A 24,030-nucleotide genomic window follows, 5' to 3' on the forward strand; every position below is an offset into this window, starting at 1 on the left:
TAGGATATGCTTACAATGAAGACCTAGAAACTCAAACATATGACATGTATATGTTGCCTTCACTTCTCCACTCTCCAAAGTTACATAATAAATAGGTTTTTCTTTGTCATGAGATGTCACTCCATACATCTTATTTTCACCCTCTTTCTAAACTTTGGTTGTTTTGTACTGTTGGCAATTAAATAGCTCATCTTGAACGATGATGAAAGATTTCTTTGTATAGACTTTGGGCACCTCTCTTCAATTTTGTGACAGGTTTTCAAAATCGCTCTAGTCAATTTCATTCTCACATCCTTCTCTTTCTCCTTGAAATAACATGCATCTAAGGTTTTCTTGTATTAATATACAAAGTCAGTCACCATCATGCTCGAACGAATATAATCCTTGAAAAATTTATTCATGCTCTCGCTCTTTTGCATGGTTTACATACCGGCACAAAGCGTGGTTCGCAAGTAAGCCCGAACCCACTTACTCTGTCGGTTATAAAGATTTTGCAGCCAATTATCACCGACTAGACCATACCTCACCAGTATTGAACTTCATTCCTCCTCGAACTCATCATTCTTTATTGTCTCATGGATACAATGATGGAACTCTCTTTGAAAGTATTCATTCCACCTCGAAGCCCCATGCAGTTGCTTTTCTCTTTTTTGGTTCGCGCGGGGGGGGGGGGGGGGGGTGTTTTAAGGTGATGTAGTTGCTGTTGTTCCATGATTTTTGTTGCTCACAACAATTCCAAAGACAAGCTGGACTTTTACAAATCGTTCATTGCCAAAATTTGGAATTGCGTCTTGAAAAAAAACAACTAGAGAAGTGGCTCAGACCTCAAAGAGAGTAAAAGATTGATCTCATCTTAAGAAACCTTCTTATCATTTTAATGGAAAAGGCATAATCTCCAACGGTTCTATATGTCAAATCCTCATATGGGCATGTGATTAGAAAAATCTAACTCATAGTGGAATATAGGGAGACATTACCCCTAGTGGGTCAGAGTTTCTCTTAGTGTTTCCCTCATGGAAGTTAAAATATAGATTTGTCATCTAAAAACTGGTACTGATATTGAAGTTAAACCAAAAACCTAAGGGGTTTATGGTTTAGTGCCAAAGCATGGGGAACAATAGTTAAATGGTAGAAAGAAGGAGATGGATGATACTAGATGTAGTGTATGAATAATAAATAGAAGAATTCTTTTAGTTTAGTAAGAATAAAAAAATAAAATAAAAAATAAAAATAAAGTGTGATATCTAGTGTGCAGATGATGGATAAAAAGAAAATGGTATTTGTAGTCGTGCAGTATGCAAACACTGTGAAATCTTTTAGAAAAAATAAATAAATATAAGATTTACTTTTTTTTTTCAAAATAAGTGCACGCTTGTAAGCATGACTCTGGATAAAATGACTTTTTTTTTCAACCAATAGGAGTGATATATTCAGCAAAGGTGGCCCTACCAGACAATGATAACATCATAACAATAGTCCAACACCATCCATTAAAAATATTCTAATAGGAAGAGCTAGACGATTGAAAGTTTACAAGTTGCATGTGTTTGAGTCATAATTTAGACTGATTTTCTTTAAAAATTTAAGAAAATTTTATAGGGCTGTTATGGACATGTTTCATAGTTGCCACCTCACGATCACTTGCAACCAAAGATTAGATGGCTTCGGGGTTCGATGGGAAGCCTCCGATACCTAAGTCAGTGACTGCAAGAATAATCTTTAATCTCCAAGAATCAGATCATTTTTACATACTTGGGTTTTCCTCTTATATAGAGCTTCTGAACCATTCTGTTGCTTAAATGATAATAGATATATCAATTATTCAAATTCAAACTTGGGGATGACTTTAATGAATCGTTATTGTAACTGCTCTTATCCTGTATCGTAGCTAGGTGGTTATCCAGTCGGTTTTGGGGAGTGGGCTGGGTCTTCTCAAATTAGGCCTAGGCCAATCCTAGACCCATATTGTACTGACCGAGAGGAATGTCCTCTCCAATTACCCCGCGAAGTCTCATTACACCCGGGTGTGATGGGACTTGAACCCAAGCGCCATTTTAGTTTTCGAGGCATGTTAGGGCCTTGTTTCATCTCTATTCCTAGGGCATGTCAACCTTCATCTCACGTACCGTCCTATTAATGCTCCTTGGACATTCATTTTCCCACTCCTTTCGAACTTTTGTCTCTTTCACATTTCTTGCTCTCTTTACAAGTTCTTACTCTCTTTCCGAGTTCTTGCTCTTTTTCCGAGTTCTTGCTCTCTTTCCTTCCTCCATGACTTCTTCCCATTCCAAAGGTAAGGGTGTGGTTATGCTTCTGACCCTTCACCACCCGCGACTCCTCCCCCCGAGTTGTCGTTGCTCCTCTGGTGTCCATATTTGCAAGCTCTCATTGGTCTTCAACCATCACTTCTCACGACTGGAGAAAATGCTCGAAACAATTTCAACATTTCTAACTCTATTGATTTGAGGGCCCCTACTCCAGACCAGAAAGCTATCGACACCAAAGGTATGGTCATTTCTGTTGCCTTTTACTTTGCTATGTTTACCATGGGGCTTCGATTGCCCTTCGTGTGACCAGTTCACGACATGTTAGACGTCCTAGGGCTCGCCCTGGCTCAATTGGTGACTAACACCTGGAGAATTTTGATGGCTTGCTGCATTTTGTGGCAAAGGGTATTGGAACCCGTGGACGATCAATGCCCAGACTTAACAGCCCGTGAGTTTTTTTCCCTTCATGGGTTTTGGCGTTTGGATGGGAATCTTTGCAGTTTTAAGGCCAAGAGGGCATTGGTTGATTTGGAGTGAAAGTATTCGCATGTAAAAGACTGGACTAATAAATTTTTCCTGCTTATTGGCTCGGGTTGGGAATTTCTCGCTGATGAAGCTCTCAATTGGGAGTTTCCTATTAGAGCGTGCATGTCTCATGTTCCTGATGGGGATGCCTTTGAGGTTATTCTTTCCCCACCTGAGGAGGCTCGTGTGAGGTTGGTTCATTCTTGGGCTAAGGCTCATCCCAACTTTTTTGATGTGCTTCTGACCCCTAGCAATATTGAGAAGTTCCTAATGGTTCCTAGTTGGGCCCATACATTAGGACGTGAGTTTTTGGGTGCCCCTCCCAGGCAGATGAGTTGAGAAAAAAGAAACGCCCTGGTGCAGATGGATCAGAAAAGAGAGAACTCAAAAGGGCTCGTATCTCACCTCGTTTAGATGAATCCATCTCGTCGACGCATGACTCCTTGCTCCCCCTTGCGCTAAGTGGAGGCAATAAGTTGGCTCCTCTTCGGGAGCAACCAAGCTAATCGACACCCCAGGCGAGTGGAGGTGATATTAATTTGGCTTCCCCTTTGTCTAAACTGAGTGGAAAGACCTCCCAGGTGAGTGGGAGAATGAAGGCGGCACCTTAGGAGAAACTGAGCAAACTATCTACTTTTGTGGTGTCATAAACTCTTTCCTTGGATGACTGATGTCTCTGGCCGAAGAGGATCTTGAGGCCATTATTACAGCAGAAGCTACCGATGCGGCCGCTATTCAGCCCTTAAACACATCGGAAGATGTTTCTACAAGAAAGGGCGATGATAACCCTCTGGAGGAGGATGACATGATCCTACTAAATCCTGACTTGTTGGTGCCTCCGTCTACTCAAACGGACTTCGAATCCTTCGAGACTCCTCTGCTTGCATTGCCTTTGTCCCCGCCTTCCACTGCTCGGTCCCTTGATGTTCTCGTGGAACCTTCTCGAGTAGAAAATGTTGAGGGAGAACATGTCAAGGAGGAATATGTTGATGAAGTAGCAGCAGGTTCTGGCTCACCACTTGCTTCAAAGATATCTAGTGGAGCTACTCCTCGTAGGGGAGAGGGTGAGCCGCCCTTGATTGTTCCTGAGGAATATTTTCGAGTTACTCTGGACCATCTCACCGAGATGAGGCTAAAGTGTGTTCGGGCCCATACGTTGAGGCACCTGCTAGTCTCCCACCTGGTCAGGCCGACAAAGCTTTTCCTCCGGGGTTTTTTGCTAATACTCATGTTCAAGCCTCTAACTCGAGGAGACATTGTAGCCCTCATTTGTCGGGTTCCTCGCCTTCCTCACATGCTCGTCGTGAAGAGGCTTTCAAAGCTGCCGTTCAACATCTTCAGAGTATTTTTGCACCAGTAATCTTCTTGTATCCATTTCTCATTTTCTGTGTGTTTTTATTGTTATTTCTTGAAAAGATATTAACATTCAATGCAATTTTTTTTTTGTTGCCTTGCTGTCGACTTGGTGGAAGAAAGATTACGTTTAGAGGAGGAAAATGATCGAATGGCCAATGAGTTGGCCCTGCTGGAAGCTCTTTCCCACACGGCTGACGAGGAATTGGTTGCTCTTCTTGTCCAGGTTGAGTCACTTCGGGAAGAGTTGGCGAGTTTTGTTGTGAATGCCGACTACTACTACCAAGAAGTGGTTGTTCTCAGGAAGGAGCAAGATGATCTTGCTACCCGCCTAAACCAAATGAAGAACATTGAGCAGGAGCGAGATGACTTTCTGCTCATCTTCGCCAAGCTGAGATGGCTACACAGGAAAGGGATGATTTGGCCACTTGCCTTTGTCAAGTATAAGTGGCCATGAGGGAGGGGGATGACTTGGTCGCCCAACTGAAGGCCTTCAACAAAGAGAGAGACAAAAGGGCCACTCGGGTGGAGCTTGCTTTGAAAGAGTGAGTGTGACGCCCCGACTCCCACGTACAAAAACAAGGGAATCGTGACATCAGGATGATGACAACACGGGTCACGCATCCCAACGAAATGTGCTCAAGTGTGTGCAACATGCAAGAGTGCACAATAAAAATCGCAGTAGATAATATAAATAAGTCATCTAAGTATCAGAAATTTAAATACAAATATTCCAAAACAAATTACCTTTAAAGAGTTATACAGTTATCCCAAATATATTACAAAGACAACACATAAATTGATAAAAAACGAAACTCGATAAACAGGAGCAATCCCAGATCACTCTACCAACGGGGCCAAGCTAAGGCTCGTCATCCTCATCTGCAACAAAATATGCGATACCATAAAATGGTACCACAGGTAAGTATAAACCAAACAACTCTCGGGATAAAAACATATTAATGCAACTAACATGCATTCATACGACAAAATCCACTTATCGATAAAATACCATTTTTTTCCAAAAATAATTATTTCCAACACATGCCAAAATCCCATTTTGGCCCAAAAACATAGTCTGTCATTTTCCCAGAAAATGATTCATACAAACAAACCAATTATTGGACACTGTAGGCAGGAATCGCAGGCGGGACTCTACCACCGTCCCTGCTTACCACCATCCTTAGCGCGTGCACCGTAGGCAGGAATCACAGGCTGGACACAACCACCATCCCTGCTTACCACCATCCCTACCGCGTGCACCGTAGGCAGGAATTACATGCGGGACTCTACCACCATCCCTGCTTACCACCATTCATACAGTTCCTTTCCACACAATGAATACTTATCACACAAAATGAATACATATTACACACCATGAATACTTATCAGAGCACTGTAGGCGGGAATCACAGGCGGGACTATACTACTATCCCTGCTTACCACCATCCCTAGCACGTGTACCATAGGCGGGAATTACAGGCGGGACACAACCACCATCCTTGCTTACCACCATCCCTACCGCGTGCACCATAGGCTGGAATCACAGGCGGGACTCTACCACCATCCCTGCTTACCACCGTCCCTACAGTCTCTTTTCCTTTTTCTCAAACCAGTCAATCCAGTTGTTTCAAACACACTCAAATCATTTCACATGAAAATCCAATTTTCAGATAAACACATGAACATGTATGCAATCATGTGAAAATCTAGTTTTCATTTACAAACATGAACATGCGTGCAAATATGCCATATACATGAAACAACACCACAACAACCAACAATTACAATACCAACCAAACACACAACTCCGTTCATAATCCATCCGACCCCCGAACTCCTCGGACTCAATCCGGCATGTCCAACCAGATCACAATAATATGAGTTAGTGCAAAAATATATTTAAATCACGATAGTTCTTTGGAAAAATACTTACAGTACTATATTATAATTTCTGAAAGATCACGGAGTTGCAAAAGGTAGCGGCTCAGCAACAAAACAGTGTAAAATATACTGTGGCCGTGGGTCTCAAAAACCCACTTTTCAACGGAGACAAACTAAGACCCGAAATTGATAGGGTAGGGCCTAGAGAGGTCGGTGAAGCCAATGGTGGTGGTGGTTTGCCGTGGGTGGCGGCGCAAAGGGTGGTTTTAAAAAAAGTCTGAAACGGAGATGAGCTTGGTTGTGCTTCACCGGTGACGGATGGGAGCCAGGGTTGGGTCCATTGGGTTGCTAAGAGGTCGGGAATGAAGTGGTGAAGAGATGGTGGCCGGAGGTGGCGCGACGGCGGCGCGCGAAGGAAGAGAAGGCCACGACTGGGTGTTGCGCTTGGAGGCTATCGGCGGCGAGATAGGGGCTGGGATTTGGGAGGTGAGGTCGCCGGCCGATGGGGAGGTGGACGGAAGGGGCGGTGTCGGTCACCAGTGGCTCACGGCGGCGGGCTGGGTGGAGGAGAAATCGGACGGGGAGAGAGAGAGAGAGTGCGTCGCGCGGGAGGGGGGAAAACTGGGGAAGAAAAAGAAAAAAGAGAAAGGAAAGAAAAGAAAAAGGGAAAAAGAAAAATGGAGGGAAAGAAATGAGATTCAATCCTCACATCTTAGGTCACAGAAAATGATCCAACAAAAATGATTTTAAAACAGTAAATCAATTAAATTAAATTAAATGTAATGATACAATGAAAATAAAATAATTAAATCCCACAATCAATTAATTTAAAAGAAGAACAATTTAAATGTACAACAGTAAATAAATATTAAGAAAATATAACAATTTAATTTTTCACAATTTAAAGATTATAAAATATCCGATAATTATAAAATAAGAGAATAAAATTTTGAATTATTAAAAATAATCCTTCAGTGAAAATACACTAAAATATGGGGTGTTACAGTGAGATGATTTGGTTGTGAGCCATGACTGGATAAGGGCAGAGCTTGAAGAGGCGAAGGTAGCCAAGTCTGACTACGCCTCTCGCATGGCTTCCCTAGAGGACGAGCGGCAAGAGTTACTTATAAAATTAGGTGTGGCGGAAGGCGTGAAAGCAGAGGCTGAAAAGGCTTTGCCTGAGGTGAAGAAAAATCTCAAAAATAGTGATAACAAGTATCTTCAACTTAGCACAATTGTCGTTTATGCCAAAAGGAAAATCTCTATTTTTGAGAAACAAGTATTTGAGCTGACTCTCGCCTTGGAGGAATCGCGGCAAGACCTCAACCGGGTCCTTCTCCAATTGGCTGCCGCTCCCAAAGTTGGAGCGCGAGCTAGGGGAATTGGTTTCAAACTTGGCGTGAAACAACTTAGGGAGCTTCTTCTTGCCAACCCAAAGATGAACCTGCAAACTTTGAACTGGAAGTCTGTTCGTGCCAATGAGGTTGCTTTGCATGTTTGTGACTCCTTAGGTCGGGCTGAAATGCCAGACGCTTTTCCTTGCCCCTCATAAGACTTGTCTGTTTTGAAAGTTTTGTAATCCGTGACGGATTTGTTTAACTTTTGTAAATTTTTGTATGCGATAAGACTTCTTTATATTATTAATGAGACTTTGAGAAAATCTTTATTGATGCATTGTTTCCTTTCTAACTTTGTTTATCGGATAATAAGCACTCTTTGTTTTTTTTTGTAATTTGTGCATAGATATAAACATGACGTTGTTCATACTTTAAGTACCAGGCGAAATTATTCATACCTTACGTGTTAGGCTAGTGGGTGAGTTCCTCGACCATTTCGCCTTTTTGGCGAGAAGATGTTAACGGGAGATCCCTCGACCGTTTTTTCTTTGAATTATTAGGCTAGTGGGAGATCCCTCGACCACGTCACCTTTTGGTAAGAAGGTGTTAATGGGATATCTCTTGACTATTTTATCTTTAATTATTAGGCTAGTGAGAGATCTCTCGATCATGTCACCTTTTTGGCGAGAATGGGTTAACGGAAGATCTCTCGACCGTTCTACCTTTAATTATTAGGCTAGTGGGAGATCCCTCGACCACGCCACCTTTTTGGCGAGAAGGGATTAATGGGAGATCCCTCGACCATTTTACCTTTAATTATTAGGCTAATGGGAGATCTCTCGATCACATCACCTTTTTTGGCGAGAAGGGGTTAATAGGAGATCCCTCGACCGTTTTATCTTTCATTATTAGGCTAGTGGGATATCTCTCAACCACGTCACCTTTTTGGTGAGAAGGGGTTAACTGGATCTTTCGACCATTTTACCTTTAATTATTATGCTAGTAGGAGATCCCTCGACCACGTCACCTTTTTGGCGAGAAGGTGTTAACGGGAGATCCCTCGATCGTTTTACCTTTAGTTATTAGGTTAGTGAGAGATCTCTTGATCACGTCACATTTTTGGCAAGAAGGGGTTAATGGGAGATCTCTCGACCTTTTACCTTTAATTATTATGCTAGTGGGAGATCCCTCAATCACTTCACATTTTTGGCGAGAAGGGGTTAACGGGAGATCCCTCAACTACATCACCTTTTTGGTGAGAAGGTGTTAACGAGAGATCCTTCGACCGGTTTACTTTTAGTTATTAGACTAGTGGGAGATCCCTCAACCACATCACCTTTTTTTGGTGAGAATGGGTTAATGAGAGATCCCTCGACTGTTTTACCTTTAATTATTGAGTTAGTGGGAGATCCCTCTACCACGTCACCTTTTTGGCGAGAAGGTGTTAACGAGAGATCCATCGACTGTTTTACTTTTAGTTATTAGACTAGTGAGAGATCCCTCGACCACATCACCTTTTTTGGCGATAAGGGGTTAACGGGAGATTCCTCAACTGTTTTACATTTAATTATTAGGCTAGTGGGAGATTCCTCGATCACGTCACCTTTTTGCGAGAAGGTGTTAACAGGAGATCTCTCGATCGTTTTACCTTTAATTATTAGCCTAGCGGGAGATCCCTCGACCACTTCACATTTTGTCTTTCTTCGCCGCATTTTTGAGTTTGTCAAAAAACCAAAGAAAAAAAAAATGTGCAGGTATTTATTGAAAAATGATATCAATAAGTAAACCGAGAAATAAAAAAGTTACATATCTTTCACTTAGACGTAGTACTTTCGTAGATGTTCTGCATTCCATGGGTGGGGTAGCTCGCACCCTACGGCGTCCTTGAGATGGTAAGCTCCCGATCTGTGGCTTGCTACTACAACATAAGGGCCTTCCCATCGAGGGCCTAACTTCCCTTCTTCTCTCATGGTGACACTGGTTTCCTTTAGCACTAAGTCACATGCTTTGAAAGATCTGGGCCTCCCTCGGTTGTTGAAGTGTTGCTCTGCCTTCTTTTTAGAAGCTGCAACTCTGACTTCTGCATCCGCCCTTATCTCTTCCAATTCTCAGGCCAATTTGGACAAAGTTCAAAACTAGAGACTATTCGCTTTCCACCATTCCAAGTCATCAAGAATTATATCTGAACCCACTTCACAGATATATAAGCTCTCCTCTAAATAATTGTCTAATTCTAATTTAATAGGTTGCACCATATCAATACTTCTAACAAAAAATTTAAATAATGATTGACTACTCTGCATGCTTCTCTCAGCACTTGAGGAACAATTGGATACGTTTATTCGAGCATTTTCCTACTCTCTTTGTGCCTCAATAGTTGAATTGTAGTCTTGAACATACTTATCATATAACTGATGCAACACTTAAGAGACATACTCAATATTCTTGGAAGCTTCTAGCTTTTGATAAATTAAAAGAAAACAAAACTGGATCAGTACCATCTTGAATCTAAGGCCTAATACCGCAACAATTACCATCAATAGATTACACTCCCCTCATATTTCTCAAACTTAGCACTCATTTTTCTTGATTTCATGTACTCATTCTCATCTCTACTCTTCTTATCCAAGATGTCCTTTATTCTCCATACTTCAGAAAGTAATAAGTTTGTTGTTGGGTAATCACCCCTAAATACAATATTGGTTACTTTATTGAAAAGTTGACAAACATTTTCAACTTGCCCCCACTCTTCAACAGTTGGAACCCATTTAAAACTGTTATCCCTATCAACATATCTGGGAAAAACTTATTTGAACTGAACTGCAGCATCCAACATTAAATGTGTGTTGTTCCATCTTGCTGGCACAACTAAAATCAGTTGCTTTGAGGGCAATTGCAACTGTTTTCAAATCTAACCAAACTATTTTAGCCTACTCTCTGATATTACCAGATATTTTATACCATATCATAGAATTAAAGATCTCTCTAATCTCCCCAAGTCCATACTACACAAGTAAATTAGTTAGATGCGCACAACAACGTACATGAAACAATTTCCCTCCAATAGGCAATGTTTTCTTCAATCTAAAATCATATTTCAAGATCCTAATGACAATATCTTTAGAACTTGCATTATCAACAGTAATTGAACTAATTTTATTCTAAAATTTCCAATCCTGGAACCACTTTTCTAAAGCATCCGCAATAAGAATGCCAGTATGTGGAGGTGGTGAATTATAAAAGTTCAACACACATATCTGAAGATGGCAATTAGTATCTATAAAATGACATGTCACTACTATATATGAAAGTTTTTTTATGAGAAGTCCACATGTCAGTTGTGGTATGAACTTTGTTAATTTGTTTAAGCAAAGCCTTTAACTTCATCTTTTTAGTCTCATAAGTTCTCATGCATTCATTCCTTACAGTAGCCTTAGGCATTTTTTTTCCAATATAGAGTGTTTGCGCTCATGAACTTATTAAATATTACAAGCTTCATTAAAGAAAATGGATATTTATGGTATAGTATCATATGAGAGGCAAGCTCTTGGACCCTACTACGATCATTTGTAAAGTTTGATACAGTGAAGCCAACATTTGACTCCTTAGACTCAACTGTTAAAATTTTATGTTTTTTATTAGATCACATGTATGGCAAACAAGTTAGCAAGTGCCTACATAGTGTAGTCGTAAAACTCGATCTAGATGCTTTAAACAAAGTTTTACACCACTTGCATTGAGGTTGTCTAGCCTTATCTCGTTCAGTTTTGACAAAATCGTTCTTACAACAGAAGTCATCTTTCTCTTCTTTCTTTCATAGGCTACTGTTCGCACTTCTATTGGGGCTTCATAAGAGACAATATTAGGGGCCTCAGTATTTGCAGTGTCTCCATCATCATCAGATATGGGCTCTACTAAGCTAATTCCAATGGAGTTTTTATTTTCATACTCCTCCACCAGATCAAATTCATTCTTACGATCATCCATTTGCTAAAATAACTATAAACATTGACTATACAGGTTATATTAATCAACTAAAATAAAACAATCTTGTCTTGATGGCTCAAGGTGCCTCAGAAGCAAAGATACTAAAATATGTTAAAGTCAAACAGTTTTGACTCGAACAGTTTTAATATACAGTCTTGCCTTGGTTACTCGATGTACCTCTAGAAGCAAGGCACCTCAATAACATAAACATATAACAGATTGGATAAAATTTATCAACCAAAACATGTTAAACACACCACCATTTCATACCTAAAGCAAGAATATAAACATAGAATAAATTGGATAAGATTTATGAACCAAAACATCTTAAACAGAGCACCATTTCATACTTAAAGCAAGAACATAAACATTTTAAAGAAATGATAAGATTAATTAACCAAGACATGTTAAATATATCATCTTTAAATACTTAAAGCAATAAAATAAATCAAGAACCAAATAGGATCATATTAATCCACCAAAACATGTTAAAGAAAGCATAATTAAATATTTGAAGCAAGAATCATATATGATAATTTATAGTTAGTCAAAACATGTTAAATAAAGCATATTTAAATACTTAAAGCAAGAACCAAATAGGATCAAATTAATCAACAAAAACATGTTAAAAAAAAGCATAATTAAATAGTTGAAACAAGAACATGAAGCAAGAACCAAATAGGATAATTTATAATTAACCAAAACAAGTTCAAGAAAGCATCTTTAAATACTTAAAGCAAGAATCAGATATGATCAGATTAATCAACCAAAACATTTAAAAGAAAGCATCCTTAATACTTGGATCAAGAACATAAAGCCAAAACCAAATCACCAGACTCCTTACTCCAGTCAACAATATACACAAATAACCGGAGAGAACTCAGATAGGCAAAAGAAAAATTTAAAATCTATAGTAAATAAATATAATACGGCACCAAATAGGAGGGATAATAAGTTACCTCATAGAGATGTGCACTGGAAATTTTGCTTCAAACACAGATATATAGGCAAACTCTTCAGAAGGTTTTTTTCACAATTTTCAGATATGAACAATATAAAGCTTGAAACTAATGTTTGCAAATAATAGTAAAATCAATATAGGAAAAGAGTTAACAACTTAATAGGGCATATTCTGCTAGTACAAAATAAATAAAAAAAGACATAAACTTATCAACTAATGTGATAGATAGTCACAGAAGCGTGCATAGATGTTGTGATTGGTGATGTATGTAGAACAGTGTCACACCACTGACCACTTAGGAGTTCGGCGTACCTAGATGATTAGATCTAGATATACAATACTATAATTTACAAAGAATTATGAGAGAATTAGAATAAATCCCTGAAAATACTCAAATAAGTTGATAACTAGATAAGTGGCTCCAACTTTGCTAAGTTCCCAACCAAATGCTTAGAAACAGAAAAAGAACCAAGCTAATCGACTGATAGACAAACGAATTGAAGAACCAAAGAACTAGGGACCACGAAATCAAGGATTCAGTTGGTTGGGAGTCATAAATGCATGTATTTAATGACCCGTTTGTCAAGTCCGGGCTGGGAACTTAGACAGTGAGATTATAGCCATAGCTCCCTGAAAATACGGTCACCAGTAGCATCTGCCAGGGTTTCTCATGGTTGCAGCCGGTATCACTCTTGGCCCCTTGAGAATCCCTATCTAAAAGCCTTTGAGAACCTTGATTCAACCCTTGATTCCATGCAAATTGAATAGGAGGTAACCGGCATAAGCATAAGAGGCTAGGGTTTCTCGATGGCTTTGAGAGAAGGTCTGAAGAAGTGAGTCGAAGTGTGAGACAATGAAAGTGAAATGGCTAAAGTTCAAAATGAGATGAGCATCTTGTAAGTTTGTAACCCTAGCTTTAGGGTATGGAATCAACGGCTCACAATTAAGATTATTTGAAATAACAGCCTCAGGCCCTCAATAACTCCACAAGACCACACATAAAATAAAGTAACTACAAAATTAAATACCAAACTACTATAGTCAGTTTAGAAAAAAATACTGTAGTCTATAAATTATAATACATGTTTAATTGTTATATACTATAAAACTAGCAGGTAGTGTTGTAAACAAAAAAATCCATATTTATTTGTAGTATTTAATTATATAAAATTGTCTAACATTATATTTTATCAAACATTATAATTTAGTTCTCATAATATAATATTATAGTTATATTAATTAGTATAATATACTAATATTGTATATTAACTGCAAAATGTGTATATTGATACTTATATGTTGATACCCTACGTTCTTATATTTGCATAAAATAATAATATTATTTATGCTTGTAGTTATAATGCATATGAAAAAATTAATACTAGACTACTACTACTAGTCACTAGACTCACTACACAATAGACACTAGTCTAGTAGTCTACTAGTATGAGCTTATTAATTAATAATAATAAATATTAACACTAAATATGTATATTACAATAGTTTAGATAATCTTATGAATACAATATTACTAGAGTCTAGTGATTAATAATATATAAAGTAATAAGATTAATAACTAGTGATAAGTTATTAATAGTACTTCATAGAATGATAGAATCACAAGTACTTTGTAACTTCATAGAATATGTAATGATATAATCATAAGTGATAAGTCTTTAATAATGATATAATGATAGAATAATAACAAGTTATTAATAATGATATAATGATAGAATAATAAGTTATGACTATAGCCTATTGCCTCTAGCCTGCAAGCATAAATTTTTATATGACAATTCAATATTTGTTAAGAATAAGATAAATATATCAAATATGATATATTAATATTATAAATTAAAATTATAGTATATGTAGTGGACTATAACTATAAGTCACTATAATTCTATATACATAATTAATAACAAATATATAAATTTTGGCTATTATATATTGTATTATATATGTATACATATATAAGAGTAGAGTTGACGAGATGAGTCGAGTTGAGTTTCATACGAGTTTGTTTAGGAATATTATTCAAGTCAGTTGAGTTTTATACGAGTTTGTGTCGTTTAATAATTGAGACTAATTCTGTATTTACGAACGGTCCATTTAATATTCAATTCGAGTCAATTTGAAGTTTAATCGAGTTGAACTGTTAGTCGAGTAGCCTGTTCATTTTACAGTCCTACCTTCAAACAGGATTTCGAATGGTTTACAAAAATCATAAAGTCATCCACAAATAATGAATGCAACACTAACGGGCAATCTTTAGATCTTTATAAATTGGAATGCACAAATGTTGCCATACGAAGTAAAGGCCTAGCTTGTTCAATATTGTACTCTCAACTAATATGAACAAGGTGATGCAGGGGGATCCGGGTCTAATGATGCAGATTTTTTAGATTTTAGGTTGATAGTATTGGATTATCTTGAAAATGTATATCAAATGCAAATATGGCAAAAAACAATGAAAATTCCTCAGATTGGGCAATATTGACACGTGTCACTATTTTGGCCATAATTTGGCTATGGGTATCAAAATTGCACTTATGACCCCAACTCGGATAACTCCTTTCAGTGCACAAGTCGTGGTTATGATGCTATGCATGTTGGTCTACCATTTCAACTACGAAATCAATCTGTTAATTCCCTTTCTAACCACCAATTTACGTTTCTTTTCGCCTTTTATGAAAATATTTGATTTTCATTTGTTTCTAATTCCGACTTTGGCCCAATTTTTTGGGAGCATCCTTATTTAGATACATATTTTTATTGTCCTGCAATAATTGCTATTTTGTATTTTCAGAAAAATTTCTCATAATTTTGAATTTATATTTATCAAAGTTTTCACTCTATTTTACGTATTTTCTCAATCTCGATCGCTAATTCGTATTAGTTTATAATTGCTAGTTGTAACAGTAAATCAAATTTTGTCCTGCGTCACATGAAAACGGTGGATCTCCCTGCTGAAACATCCAATGAAGACCTTAATTAGAAGTACCATTTATCATTACTGAGAAAAAAAATATATAATGAAATGTAGTTGGTAATAAGCTTCCACCAATATTAATATTGTTCATCAAACCCGAAAGGCTTTAAGACATTTAATAAATAACTCGATTGAAGGACTACATGCAGTCATCCTACGCCTTGACCGCATCTACTTTTACCATATATTACATTGCAAGATTAATTTGCAACCCCCATACCTTAATTTATATATATACATATATATATATATATATATGTATATATATGTTTATGTTATGAAATGAGTACGCATTAGTACTTTGATTTCCCTAACTTATAATCAACTTCCAAACTGTGTTGATCGACGTGTTATTTTCATATGAGTTTTGCTATATATACATAAATTGGTGTGTTAACACATTACTTATGGTGGAACCCATTAACATTTAAAAAAAAAAAAAAAAACTAAAATACCAATAATTTTTTGCAAATCTAGTTCAACAATGTGTTAGGTATGTAACAAATAAGATTTATAAATAGATGTTTTGTTTGTTTTAGATGGTGTTAACGATTGAGGAAATCATATAATTAACAAAAATTTTATGTACAGTCACTTTTGCGTATTTTTTGTACACTCTGATAATGTGATTGGTTGCATTATTTTTTAAAAATATAAAAGAAATAATGCAGCCAATCACATCACCAGAATGCTCAAGGAGTATACATAAAAAGTGACTATACGTAATAAAATTCATTAGTTAAGGAATGGTGGCAAAAGTATAACTACTACGAGTTTGAGGACAAGTATAGTCGTACAAAGAAGAATATTACAATAGAGGAGCCAAATTAGTTACAAGTTCTAGCTATATATTTCCATACAGTTTTCTCGGTTTAAATTTGCAAGTTACGATGCAGATTAATAATTTGTCACGCTTCTTATATACGACTATATATATATATAAGCACTAAAAAAACGTTCAATTAATTTCCCTTGCATTTTATAACATATATGAGTTGAGTGGAATTGGATTCCCCTGCCTAATCAATTCAATGCTTTTCTCTTTAGTTTTTGCAACGTTAATTTTTTTTTTTTCGAGTCGTAGAATATATATATATATATATATATATATGTTATAAAGTCATACATGTATGTACGCATTGACGTAGGAAGATTCCAAAAGTGTAGTCAATACTGTGGAATTAATTATTAACCTAAGCTTGGAAAAGATCAAAATAACATATATAAATAAGTAATATGAATGCGCTCTGTAAGATCTGGTCCATTCAAATTCAATAGAACACTAAACCAATATTGTCAACGAAAAAGCATGAATCTCTAGAAATAGCAGTGCACGTACAAAAGGCAATTATATATAGAGTGCCCTTATATGCAGGTTCCGTGTGGGCCGATCAAAACAAGATTATGACCAAGAGTATTGACCCATTTACTATCTATTATTTGATTGACTAATTTTTTATATGGAATAGGTGAACGGTCAAATGTTTTGACAATTTCGAAGCGAACTTGAGTAAAGCTGAAGGTAAGAGACAAACAATTGAGGCAAATCTAGCTCTCAGACGAGCTAGGACACGAGTAGAGGCTATTAATATGATTTCATAACTAGTTTGTTTTGTCGATTTTGCCAATTGAATAGAATCAAATGCAATCAAGTGTAATCGAATTATAATCAGTAGCAGGATCACTATAACTGACTTCATTCAGTTCGCCGCCATAGAACTCCACAGTTATACCTACTTGTTCGACACTATACTTCGATTCTACCCTTCTAAAAGGAACATCTGAAAGGCCTTGGACACGTAATGGATCTTGAAGTACGATTTCAGCATCCCCTGACCAAATCCACCCACATTAGGATTACTCGTTAATAGTTGATCAAGCAATGCCATGTGGAGGTAGAAGGCCTACGGGTCGTGAACTTCTTTCCCCGGAGAAGAAGCAATGACGGTATCTGCGGAATAAGCATTGGCTAACTCTGTACCAGCAGCCGTGGTAATACAGAGGATACAAGCGTTATCCGGAATGATTGGGCGTAAAGTGTCTGTAGGTAGCTTTTTAAGTCCGCCGTCAAATCCCAGGGCTCAACCCCTGACAGGTGGTGGAAACTACCAAGCTGGAGTACGGAGTAAAGCTGCATTACACACAAATAAAAGAAAAGAAAAAAAAAAGTAAATAGAAGATTCAAGAGGCTAAGAAAGTTGTATACTCAAATTGGAATTTGCAACAAGCAGAACAGATACAAATGGAAAGGAATGATCCGATCGCCTGTATGTCACCCTTACAAGGAAGATTCAAAATGATATATATTATATATATTCTATATAATATATATTTAAAGGTAAACAATCCAAAATCCCTCATCAAAATTAGATTTTCGGGATAAGAAATAAACAAATCATGAATAAAATCAAGCGATTCTATTTTAAATCCAAGCGAACTTTTCGTAGGCGTTTGCCCCCGATATTGGGTGGTGGCCCTGAGTAGTCAGTCTCCTGGGGCTTGTACGTGGGTGATGCTGGCCGATTGTCTAGTAATTAATTGCACTCTGCATGTCTAGTCAATGCTGGCTGGCATGGTGTCGTTTCCAAAACTCTAGTCAAGTTTCGTCCTTGTCATGGTTTTGCCATCAACAACCTCATGTCGTCTTCTTTTACGTTTCCTCTTTACTCTTTTTTCTGACCTAAAAGTTCTTTGAATAATATCGTCAGTCGCTGCTATTTGTAGAAATATTGGTACATTAATAAAAACATGAGACTATATATATATCCACCTCTTTTGTGTTTTTTCAAGAGATGAGGAGTGTGAGGAGCAGCAAGATGGTTCACAAGGCCTTATCTCTCATCCTTTTCATCGCTCTCTTCATTTCGGTTGAATTGGTTCCAATATTGGAAGCCAGAACAAACAATATCCCAGCCAGTTAAGTTTCACTACTTTTCTTTCCCATAGAACTAGTTTTGTAGTTAGAATCTTCTTACTTCTTAGTGTTCTTATCCCCTTATTAGATCTGCAATCTACTTTCTTAATAACTGCAGGCGTATGGGGAAGACACGGCGGCGGGAAATTCAAAGAAAATAAGATAGAAGGTTCTTATCGTGATTCACCAGGCGCCAAACAAGCCTGGTGCCCCGCCTGTGGAACCAGAGGCTAATGAAGGGTGCTAGAACCATTAATATATAGCGTCAGGACCTTTGTGACCATTGATAGAGGGATAATTTTTCAAAGTTTCACAAGCCAAAATCTGCGCTAGCTTACATATATGTTTTTTTTTCACAGTCTAGAGGGTCCTTTGTTTCGTTTCTGTTTTTGTTTCATGAAAATAATTAGGAGCCTGAGAATATATGGACTATGTTGCCATCAATAAGTAAAGCCTATGTGTTAAGCAAGAATTCGTCCCCAGCCTCCCCCACCGGCCGAGACAATATATCTTGATCCTGAGCATCTTGGCTGGTGGATTGTGGAGGCATGAACTCCCATGTCAACCTCTCTAGCTAGCTTACCTATACGATCTGTAAAATGTTGACCTAAACTCTTGGTTTTAGCTAATATTCATGTTATTGTTATGTTGATTAGTACTCAAAAAGCATATTACGTGTCAGTTTGTATGTGTTTTTTGTTAATTAACGAATAATGGCTAGCTAGCAGTGGATCTTGAAGTTATGCTTTTAGCAAAATCCATCGACCAAATCCATCGATAATATTAGGCTTACACGTTAATGATTCATCGAATATCGTTACACCAACATTGTTTGCTTGCAATTAATTAAAAGTAACATCTGTTATGCTCTGTTGAATTTTCACTACAATAAATATGGTCATTTCCAGTACTCAGAATCGATATCGCCGCAAATACGTATTTCTGTCCATTTTTAGCCAACGCTAAAATGTCACATTTCAAAAAGCATATTGCAGCGATATTTATATTTCATCGAAAATATCCACTTCAATTAAGCTGATAAATATTGCCACTTTTGTGGATCCGATCCGCTGCCAAAAATACAGATGGTAGGAAAAAATAGCCATTTCCCACTAAGTTGTTATTGTAGTAAAAAAGAAAAAAAAAAAAAAACAATTATCGCCACAAATGTAGTTTGCATTCCCCAACAAATATTTTTGTCCTATACAATCATTAAAGTGTCAAGAAAAATCAACAACATTTCCAGTGGTATTGTGCGGTAGCAAATATATTTTGTTACCACAAAAAGTAATTTATAGAGAGATTTTGTTGACACAAATGGTTAGTCATATTTTCCGTCCGTGTCAATAATTTTTGGACAACCCAATTGTTGCCGCAAATATGCAATATCAGTTTTGTTCACTTACTGTATTGCACTTTATTGATGTTATCTGGACATATAATTTAACTCCTTAATTAATCTTTACCACGTTGGCTGTAAAGATTTGGCAGCTAATTATTATTATTACCGACCAGACTAGACTTTACCGCTATTAAACTTCATTCCTCCTCGAACTTATCAGTCTTTATTGTCTCGAGGATACAACGATGAAACTTTCTTTAAAAGTCTTCATTCCTCCTCAAAGCCCCATGCAGTTGCTTTTCTTTTCTTTTCTTTTTTCTTGCCTTGTGGGGGAGGGGGTTTGGGGGGTGTAGTTGCTGTTATTCCATGATTTTTGTTGCCTCACGACAGTTCCAAAGACGAGCTGGACTTTTACAGATCGTTCATAACCAAAATTTGGAATTGCGTCTTGAAAAAAACAACTAGAGAAATGGCTCAGACCTCAGAGAGAGTAAGAGATTGATCCCAGCTTGAGAAACCTTCTTATCATGTTAATGGAAAAGCCATAATCTCCAATGGTTCTCGACGTCAAATCCTCATATGGGCATGTGATCAGAAAATCTAACTCATCGTGGATTATAGGGAGACATTAGCTAGCCCCAATGAGTCAGAGTTTCTCTGCGCCAGTGTTTCCCTCATGGAAGTTAACCTTAAAATTTAGATCTGTCGTCTAAAAATCGTACTGATATTGAAGTTCACCCAAAACCCTAAGGGGTTTATGGATTAGTGCCAAAGCATGGGGAACAATAGTTAAATGGTAGAAAGAAGGAGATGGATGATACTAGTTGTTGATCATCCATTGGTTTTCAGTTTACTTGATTTTTTCCCTTTTGAGTGTCTTTTCATTTCTTCCCTCAGGCTTCTGAGCCGCTATCAAAAAGTCTTGCTTTTTACTTTATATTTTCAAAAATCGTTTTTTCTCCACATCACTGATATCACAAGGTGTTGAATCCCCAAAGTACAAAATGCATGAAGGGTAGAAGATAAAACTTATCAATGGTGATTAAGAAGTAAGTTGCTTGATGAATGTTGATCAGATTCCATTGTTTATTTGGAAGAGAAACCAAATAAAAAACTATAAAGAAAAAACGAAGTATTTTACCAGAGTCAGAAGGAGATTTCTAGGGCCATGAAATTGATCCCAGTCCCTTTCCTTTGCAAACTCCGCCATTCTCTTCCTCAACCCTTCGAGATTCACACCTTCTGATCTCTCTGCAACACCTGTCATTGAATTCTCTGATCTCTTGCTTTGCTTCTCTTACTCACAAAGTGTTCGCTGGATAATGTAAATACTCACAAATTAAATGCTTTGCTAATCTTCTCTTCTCTCTGCAAGAACCAAAGGCTGTAAATAGTAAATACACAAGCGGGGACCCCGTCAATGCCTTTGTCCCGGAGACGCAAAAGAAAGAGAGCTCATTCACCGGGGCTTTTGTTTATCGGACGATGCCCGTCCATTGGATTTGGCAACGGGCGTGTCGGTGGCGGCCATGCCATTTGGAGGAACCACCGGTTATTTAGTCTAATATACCAATACCTTTTTTGGTCTCTCAGGGGAATTTTTGCTTTTTAGAAAAATATTACAAGAAAATCTTACGTTATCTCCCTCCAATCAACGTATCATTTATTTTTATTTAAATATATGCATATTTAAAAAATAAGATAAAATAATAAAAATATAAATCACATGTGTATAATATAAAGCTTCAAGTAGATTTTTTCTTTATTTTTTTTCAGATTTATCTTAGCTTAGTTTAACAAATAAAAAATATGGGATGAAAATATTTTTGAAAAAAATTCTACTAATAATCTCTACGCCACATACTATACATGATTTTTTTATTTTTTAATATATAGTGTATAGATAATAAATAGAAGAATTCTTTTAGTTTAGTAAGAACAAAAAATTAAAATAAAAGAATAAAAATAAAGTGTGATGTGTAGTGTGTAGATGATGGATAAAAAGAAAATGATATTTGCAGTCGTGAAGTATGCAAATACCGCGTAATTTTTTTTTAAAAAAAAAAACAAACATAAGATTTACATAATAAATAAAGAGCAGTGATAAACATACAATATTTTATACAACACTTTTTACAACACATTATAAAATAAGGATATTTTTATAAAATGACGTTAGTTTTATAAGGTATTTTACAAAAATACCCATCTTTTTAAAACATTGTTGTATAAAAGTGTTTTGTGTTTATCATGTTTTCTGGATAAAATGACTTTTGTTTCAACCAATAGGAGTGATATATTCAGCAAAGGTGGCCCTACGTGACAATGATAACATCATAACAGTCATCCAACACCATCCATTAAAAATATTCTAGTAGGAAGAGCTAGATGATGGAAAGTTTACAAGTTGCATGCGTTTGAGTCATAATTTAGACTGATTTTATTTAAAAATTTAAGAAAATTTTAGAGGGTTGTTATGGACGTGTTTCACTATCGCCACCTTATGATCACTTGCAACTAAAGATTAGATGGCTTCGGGGTTCGATGGGAAGCCTTTGATGCCTAAGTTAGTGATAGCAAGAATAATCTTTAATCTCTGAGAATTATATCATTTTTATGTACCTAGGTTTTTCTCTTATATAGAGCTTCTGAGCCATTCTGTTGCTTAAATGATAATAGATATATCTATTATTCAAATTCAAATTTGAGTATGAGGGTTTAGTCTTTAATGGATCGTTATTGTAACTGCTCTTATCCTGTATCGCTGCTAGGTGGTTATCCATTTGGTTTTGGGGAGTGGGCTGGGTCCTCTCGAATTTAATGGGCCTCTTTGGTATTGGGAATCAAATCAGGCCAAGGCGAAGTCCCAGACCCATACTGTACTGACCGAGAGGAATGTCCTCTCTAGTTACCCCATGAAGTCTCATTACACCAGGTGTGATGGGACTTGAACCCAAGCGTCGTTTCAGTTTTCGAGGCGTGTCAGGGCGCCGTTTCATCTCTGTTCCTCAGGCATGTCAACCGTCATCTCACATACACTCCTATTTAATGCTCCTTGGACATTCATTTTCTCTCTCCTTTCAAACTTCTGTCTCTTTCACATTTCTTCCTCTCTTTCCGAGTTTTTACTCTCTTTCTGAGTTCTTGCTCTCTTTCCTTCCTCCATGGCTTCTTTTTCTTCCGAAGGTAAGGGTATGGTTTCTGCTTCTAACCCTTCACCACCCCACGACTCCTCTCCGCGAGTTGTCGTTGCTCCTCCGGCGTCCATATTTGCGGGCTCTCGTTGGTCTTCAACCATTAGTTCTCGTGAATTGGAGAATGCTCGAAACAACTTCAATATTTTTGACTCTGTCGATTTGAGGGCCCCTACTCCAAACTAGAAAGTTATTGCTACCAAAGGTATGGTTGTTTCTGTTTCCCTTTACTTTTGCTATGTTTACCATGGGGCTTCGATTGCCCTTCGTGCGACCAATTCGCAACGTGTTAGACGTCCTAGGGCTTGCCCCGGCTCAATCGGTGCCTAACACCTGGAGAATTTTGATGGCTTGCTATGTTTCATGGCGAAGGGTACTGGAACCCGTGGGCGATCAATACCCAGACTTAACAGCCCGTAAGTTTTTGTCCCTTCACGGGTTTAGAAGTTTGGATGGGAATCTTTGCAGTTTTAAGGCCAATAGTGCATGTGGTTGATTTGGAGCGTAAGTATTCGCCTATAAAAGATTGGACCAATAATTTTTCTTGCTTACTGGCTCAGGTTGGGAATTTATCGCCGATAAAGCTCTCAATCAGGAGTTTCCTATTAGGGTGTACTGGTCTCCTGTTCCCAATGGGGATGACTTTGAGGTTATTCTTTCCCCACATGAGGAGGCCCATGTGAGGTAGGTTGATTCTTGGGCTCAGGCTCATCCCAACTTATATTTTTTGGATGTGCTTCTCACCCCCGGCAACATTGAGAAGTTCCTAACAATTCCCAGTCGGGCCCAAATATTAGGACGTGAGTTTTTGGGTGCCCCCTAAAGATGGGTGAGTTGAGAAAAAAGAAACACCCTGGTGCAAATGGATCAGAAAAGAGAAAACTCAAAAGGGCTCATATCTCATCTCGTTCAGATGAGTCCATCTTGTCGAAGCGTGACTCCTTGCTCTCCCTTGCATTTAGTGGAGGCAGTAAGTTGGCTCATTTTTGGGAGCAACCAAGCTAATCGACACCCTAGGCGAGTGGAAGTGATATTAAATTGGCTCCCCCTCGGTCTAAACCGAGTGGAAAGATCTCCTAGGCAAGTGGGAGCACAAAGGCGGCACCTCGGAGAAATTGAGCAAACTATCTACTTTTGTGGCACCATTAACTCTTTCAGTAGATCTAGGTTTTCTTTTAACCCTGCTACGTTTGCTTTTGGATCAAAGTTTTGACTCCTGTAGCTTGCTAACCTGACTACCACTGGTGTCATTGCCTCACTTTCATATGCTAGGG

At 37.6% G+C, this 24,030-nt stretch overlaps 1 long non-coding RNA gene across 1 annotated transcript; it reads left to right on the top strand.

The window, feature by feature from the left end:
• The first annotated feature begins 18,070 nt into the window (after positions 1-18,070).
• LOC121241504 lies at positions 18,071-18,368 on the top strand. Its single transcript, XR_005935726.1, has 2 exons — positions 18,071-18,222; positions 18,339-18,368. It is a non-coding gene; the product is annotated as an uncharacterized LOC121241504 (long non-coding RNA).
• Positions 18,369-24,030: the final 5,662 nt, after the last annotated feature.

Source organism: Juglans microcarpa x Juglans regia, chromosome 1D (assembly GCF_004785595.1).
Source record: "Juglans microcarpa x Juglans regia isolate MS1-56 chromosome 1D, Jm3101_v1.0, whole genome shotgun sequence".
NCBI lineage: Eukaryota > Viridiplantae > Streptophyta > Magnoliopsida > Fagales > Juglandaceae > Juglans > Juglans microcarpa x Juglans regia.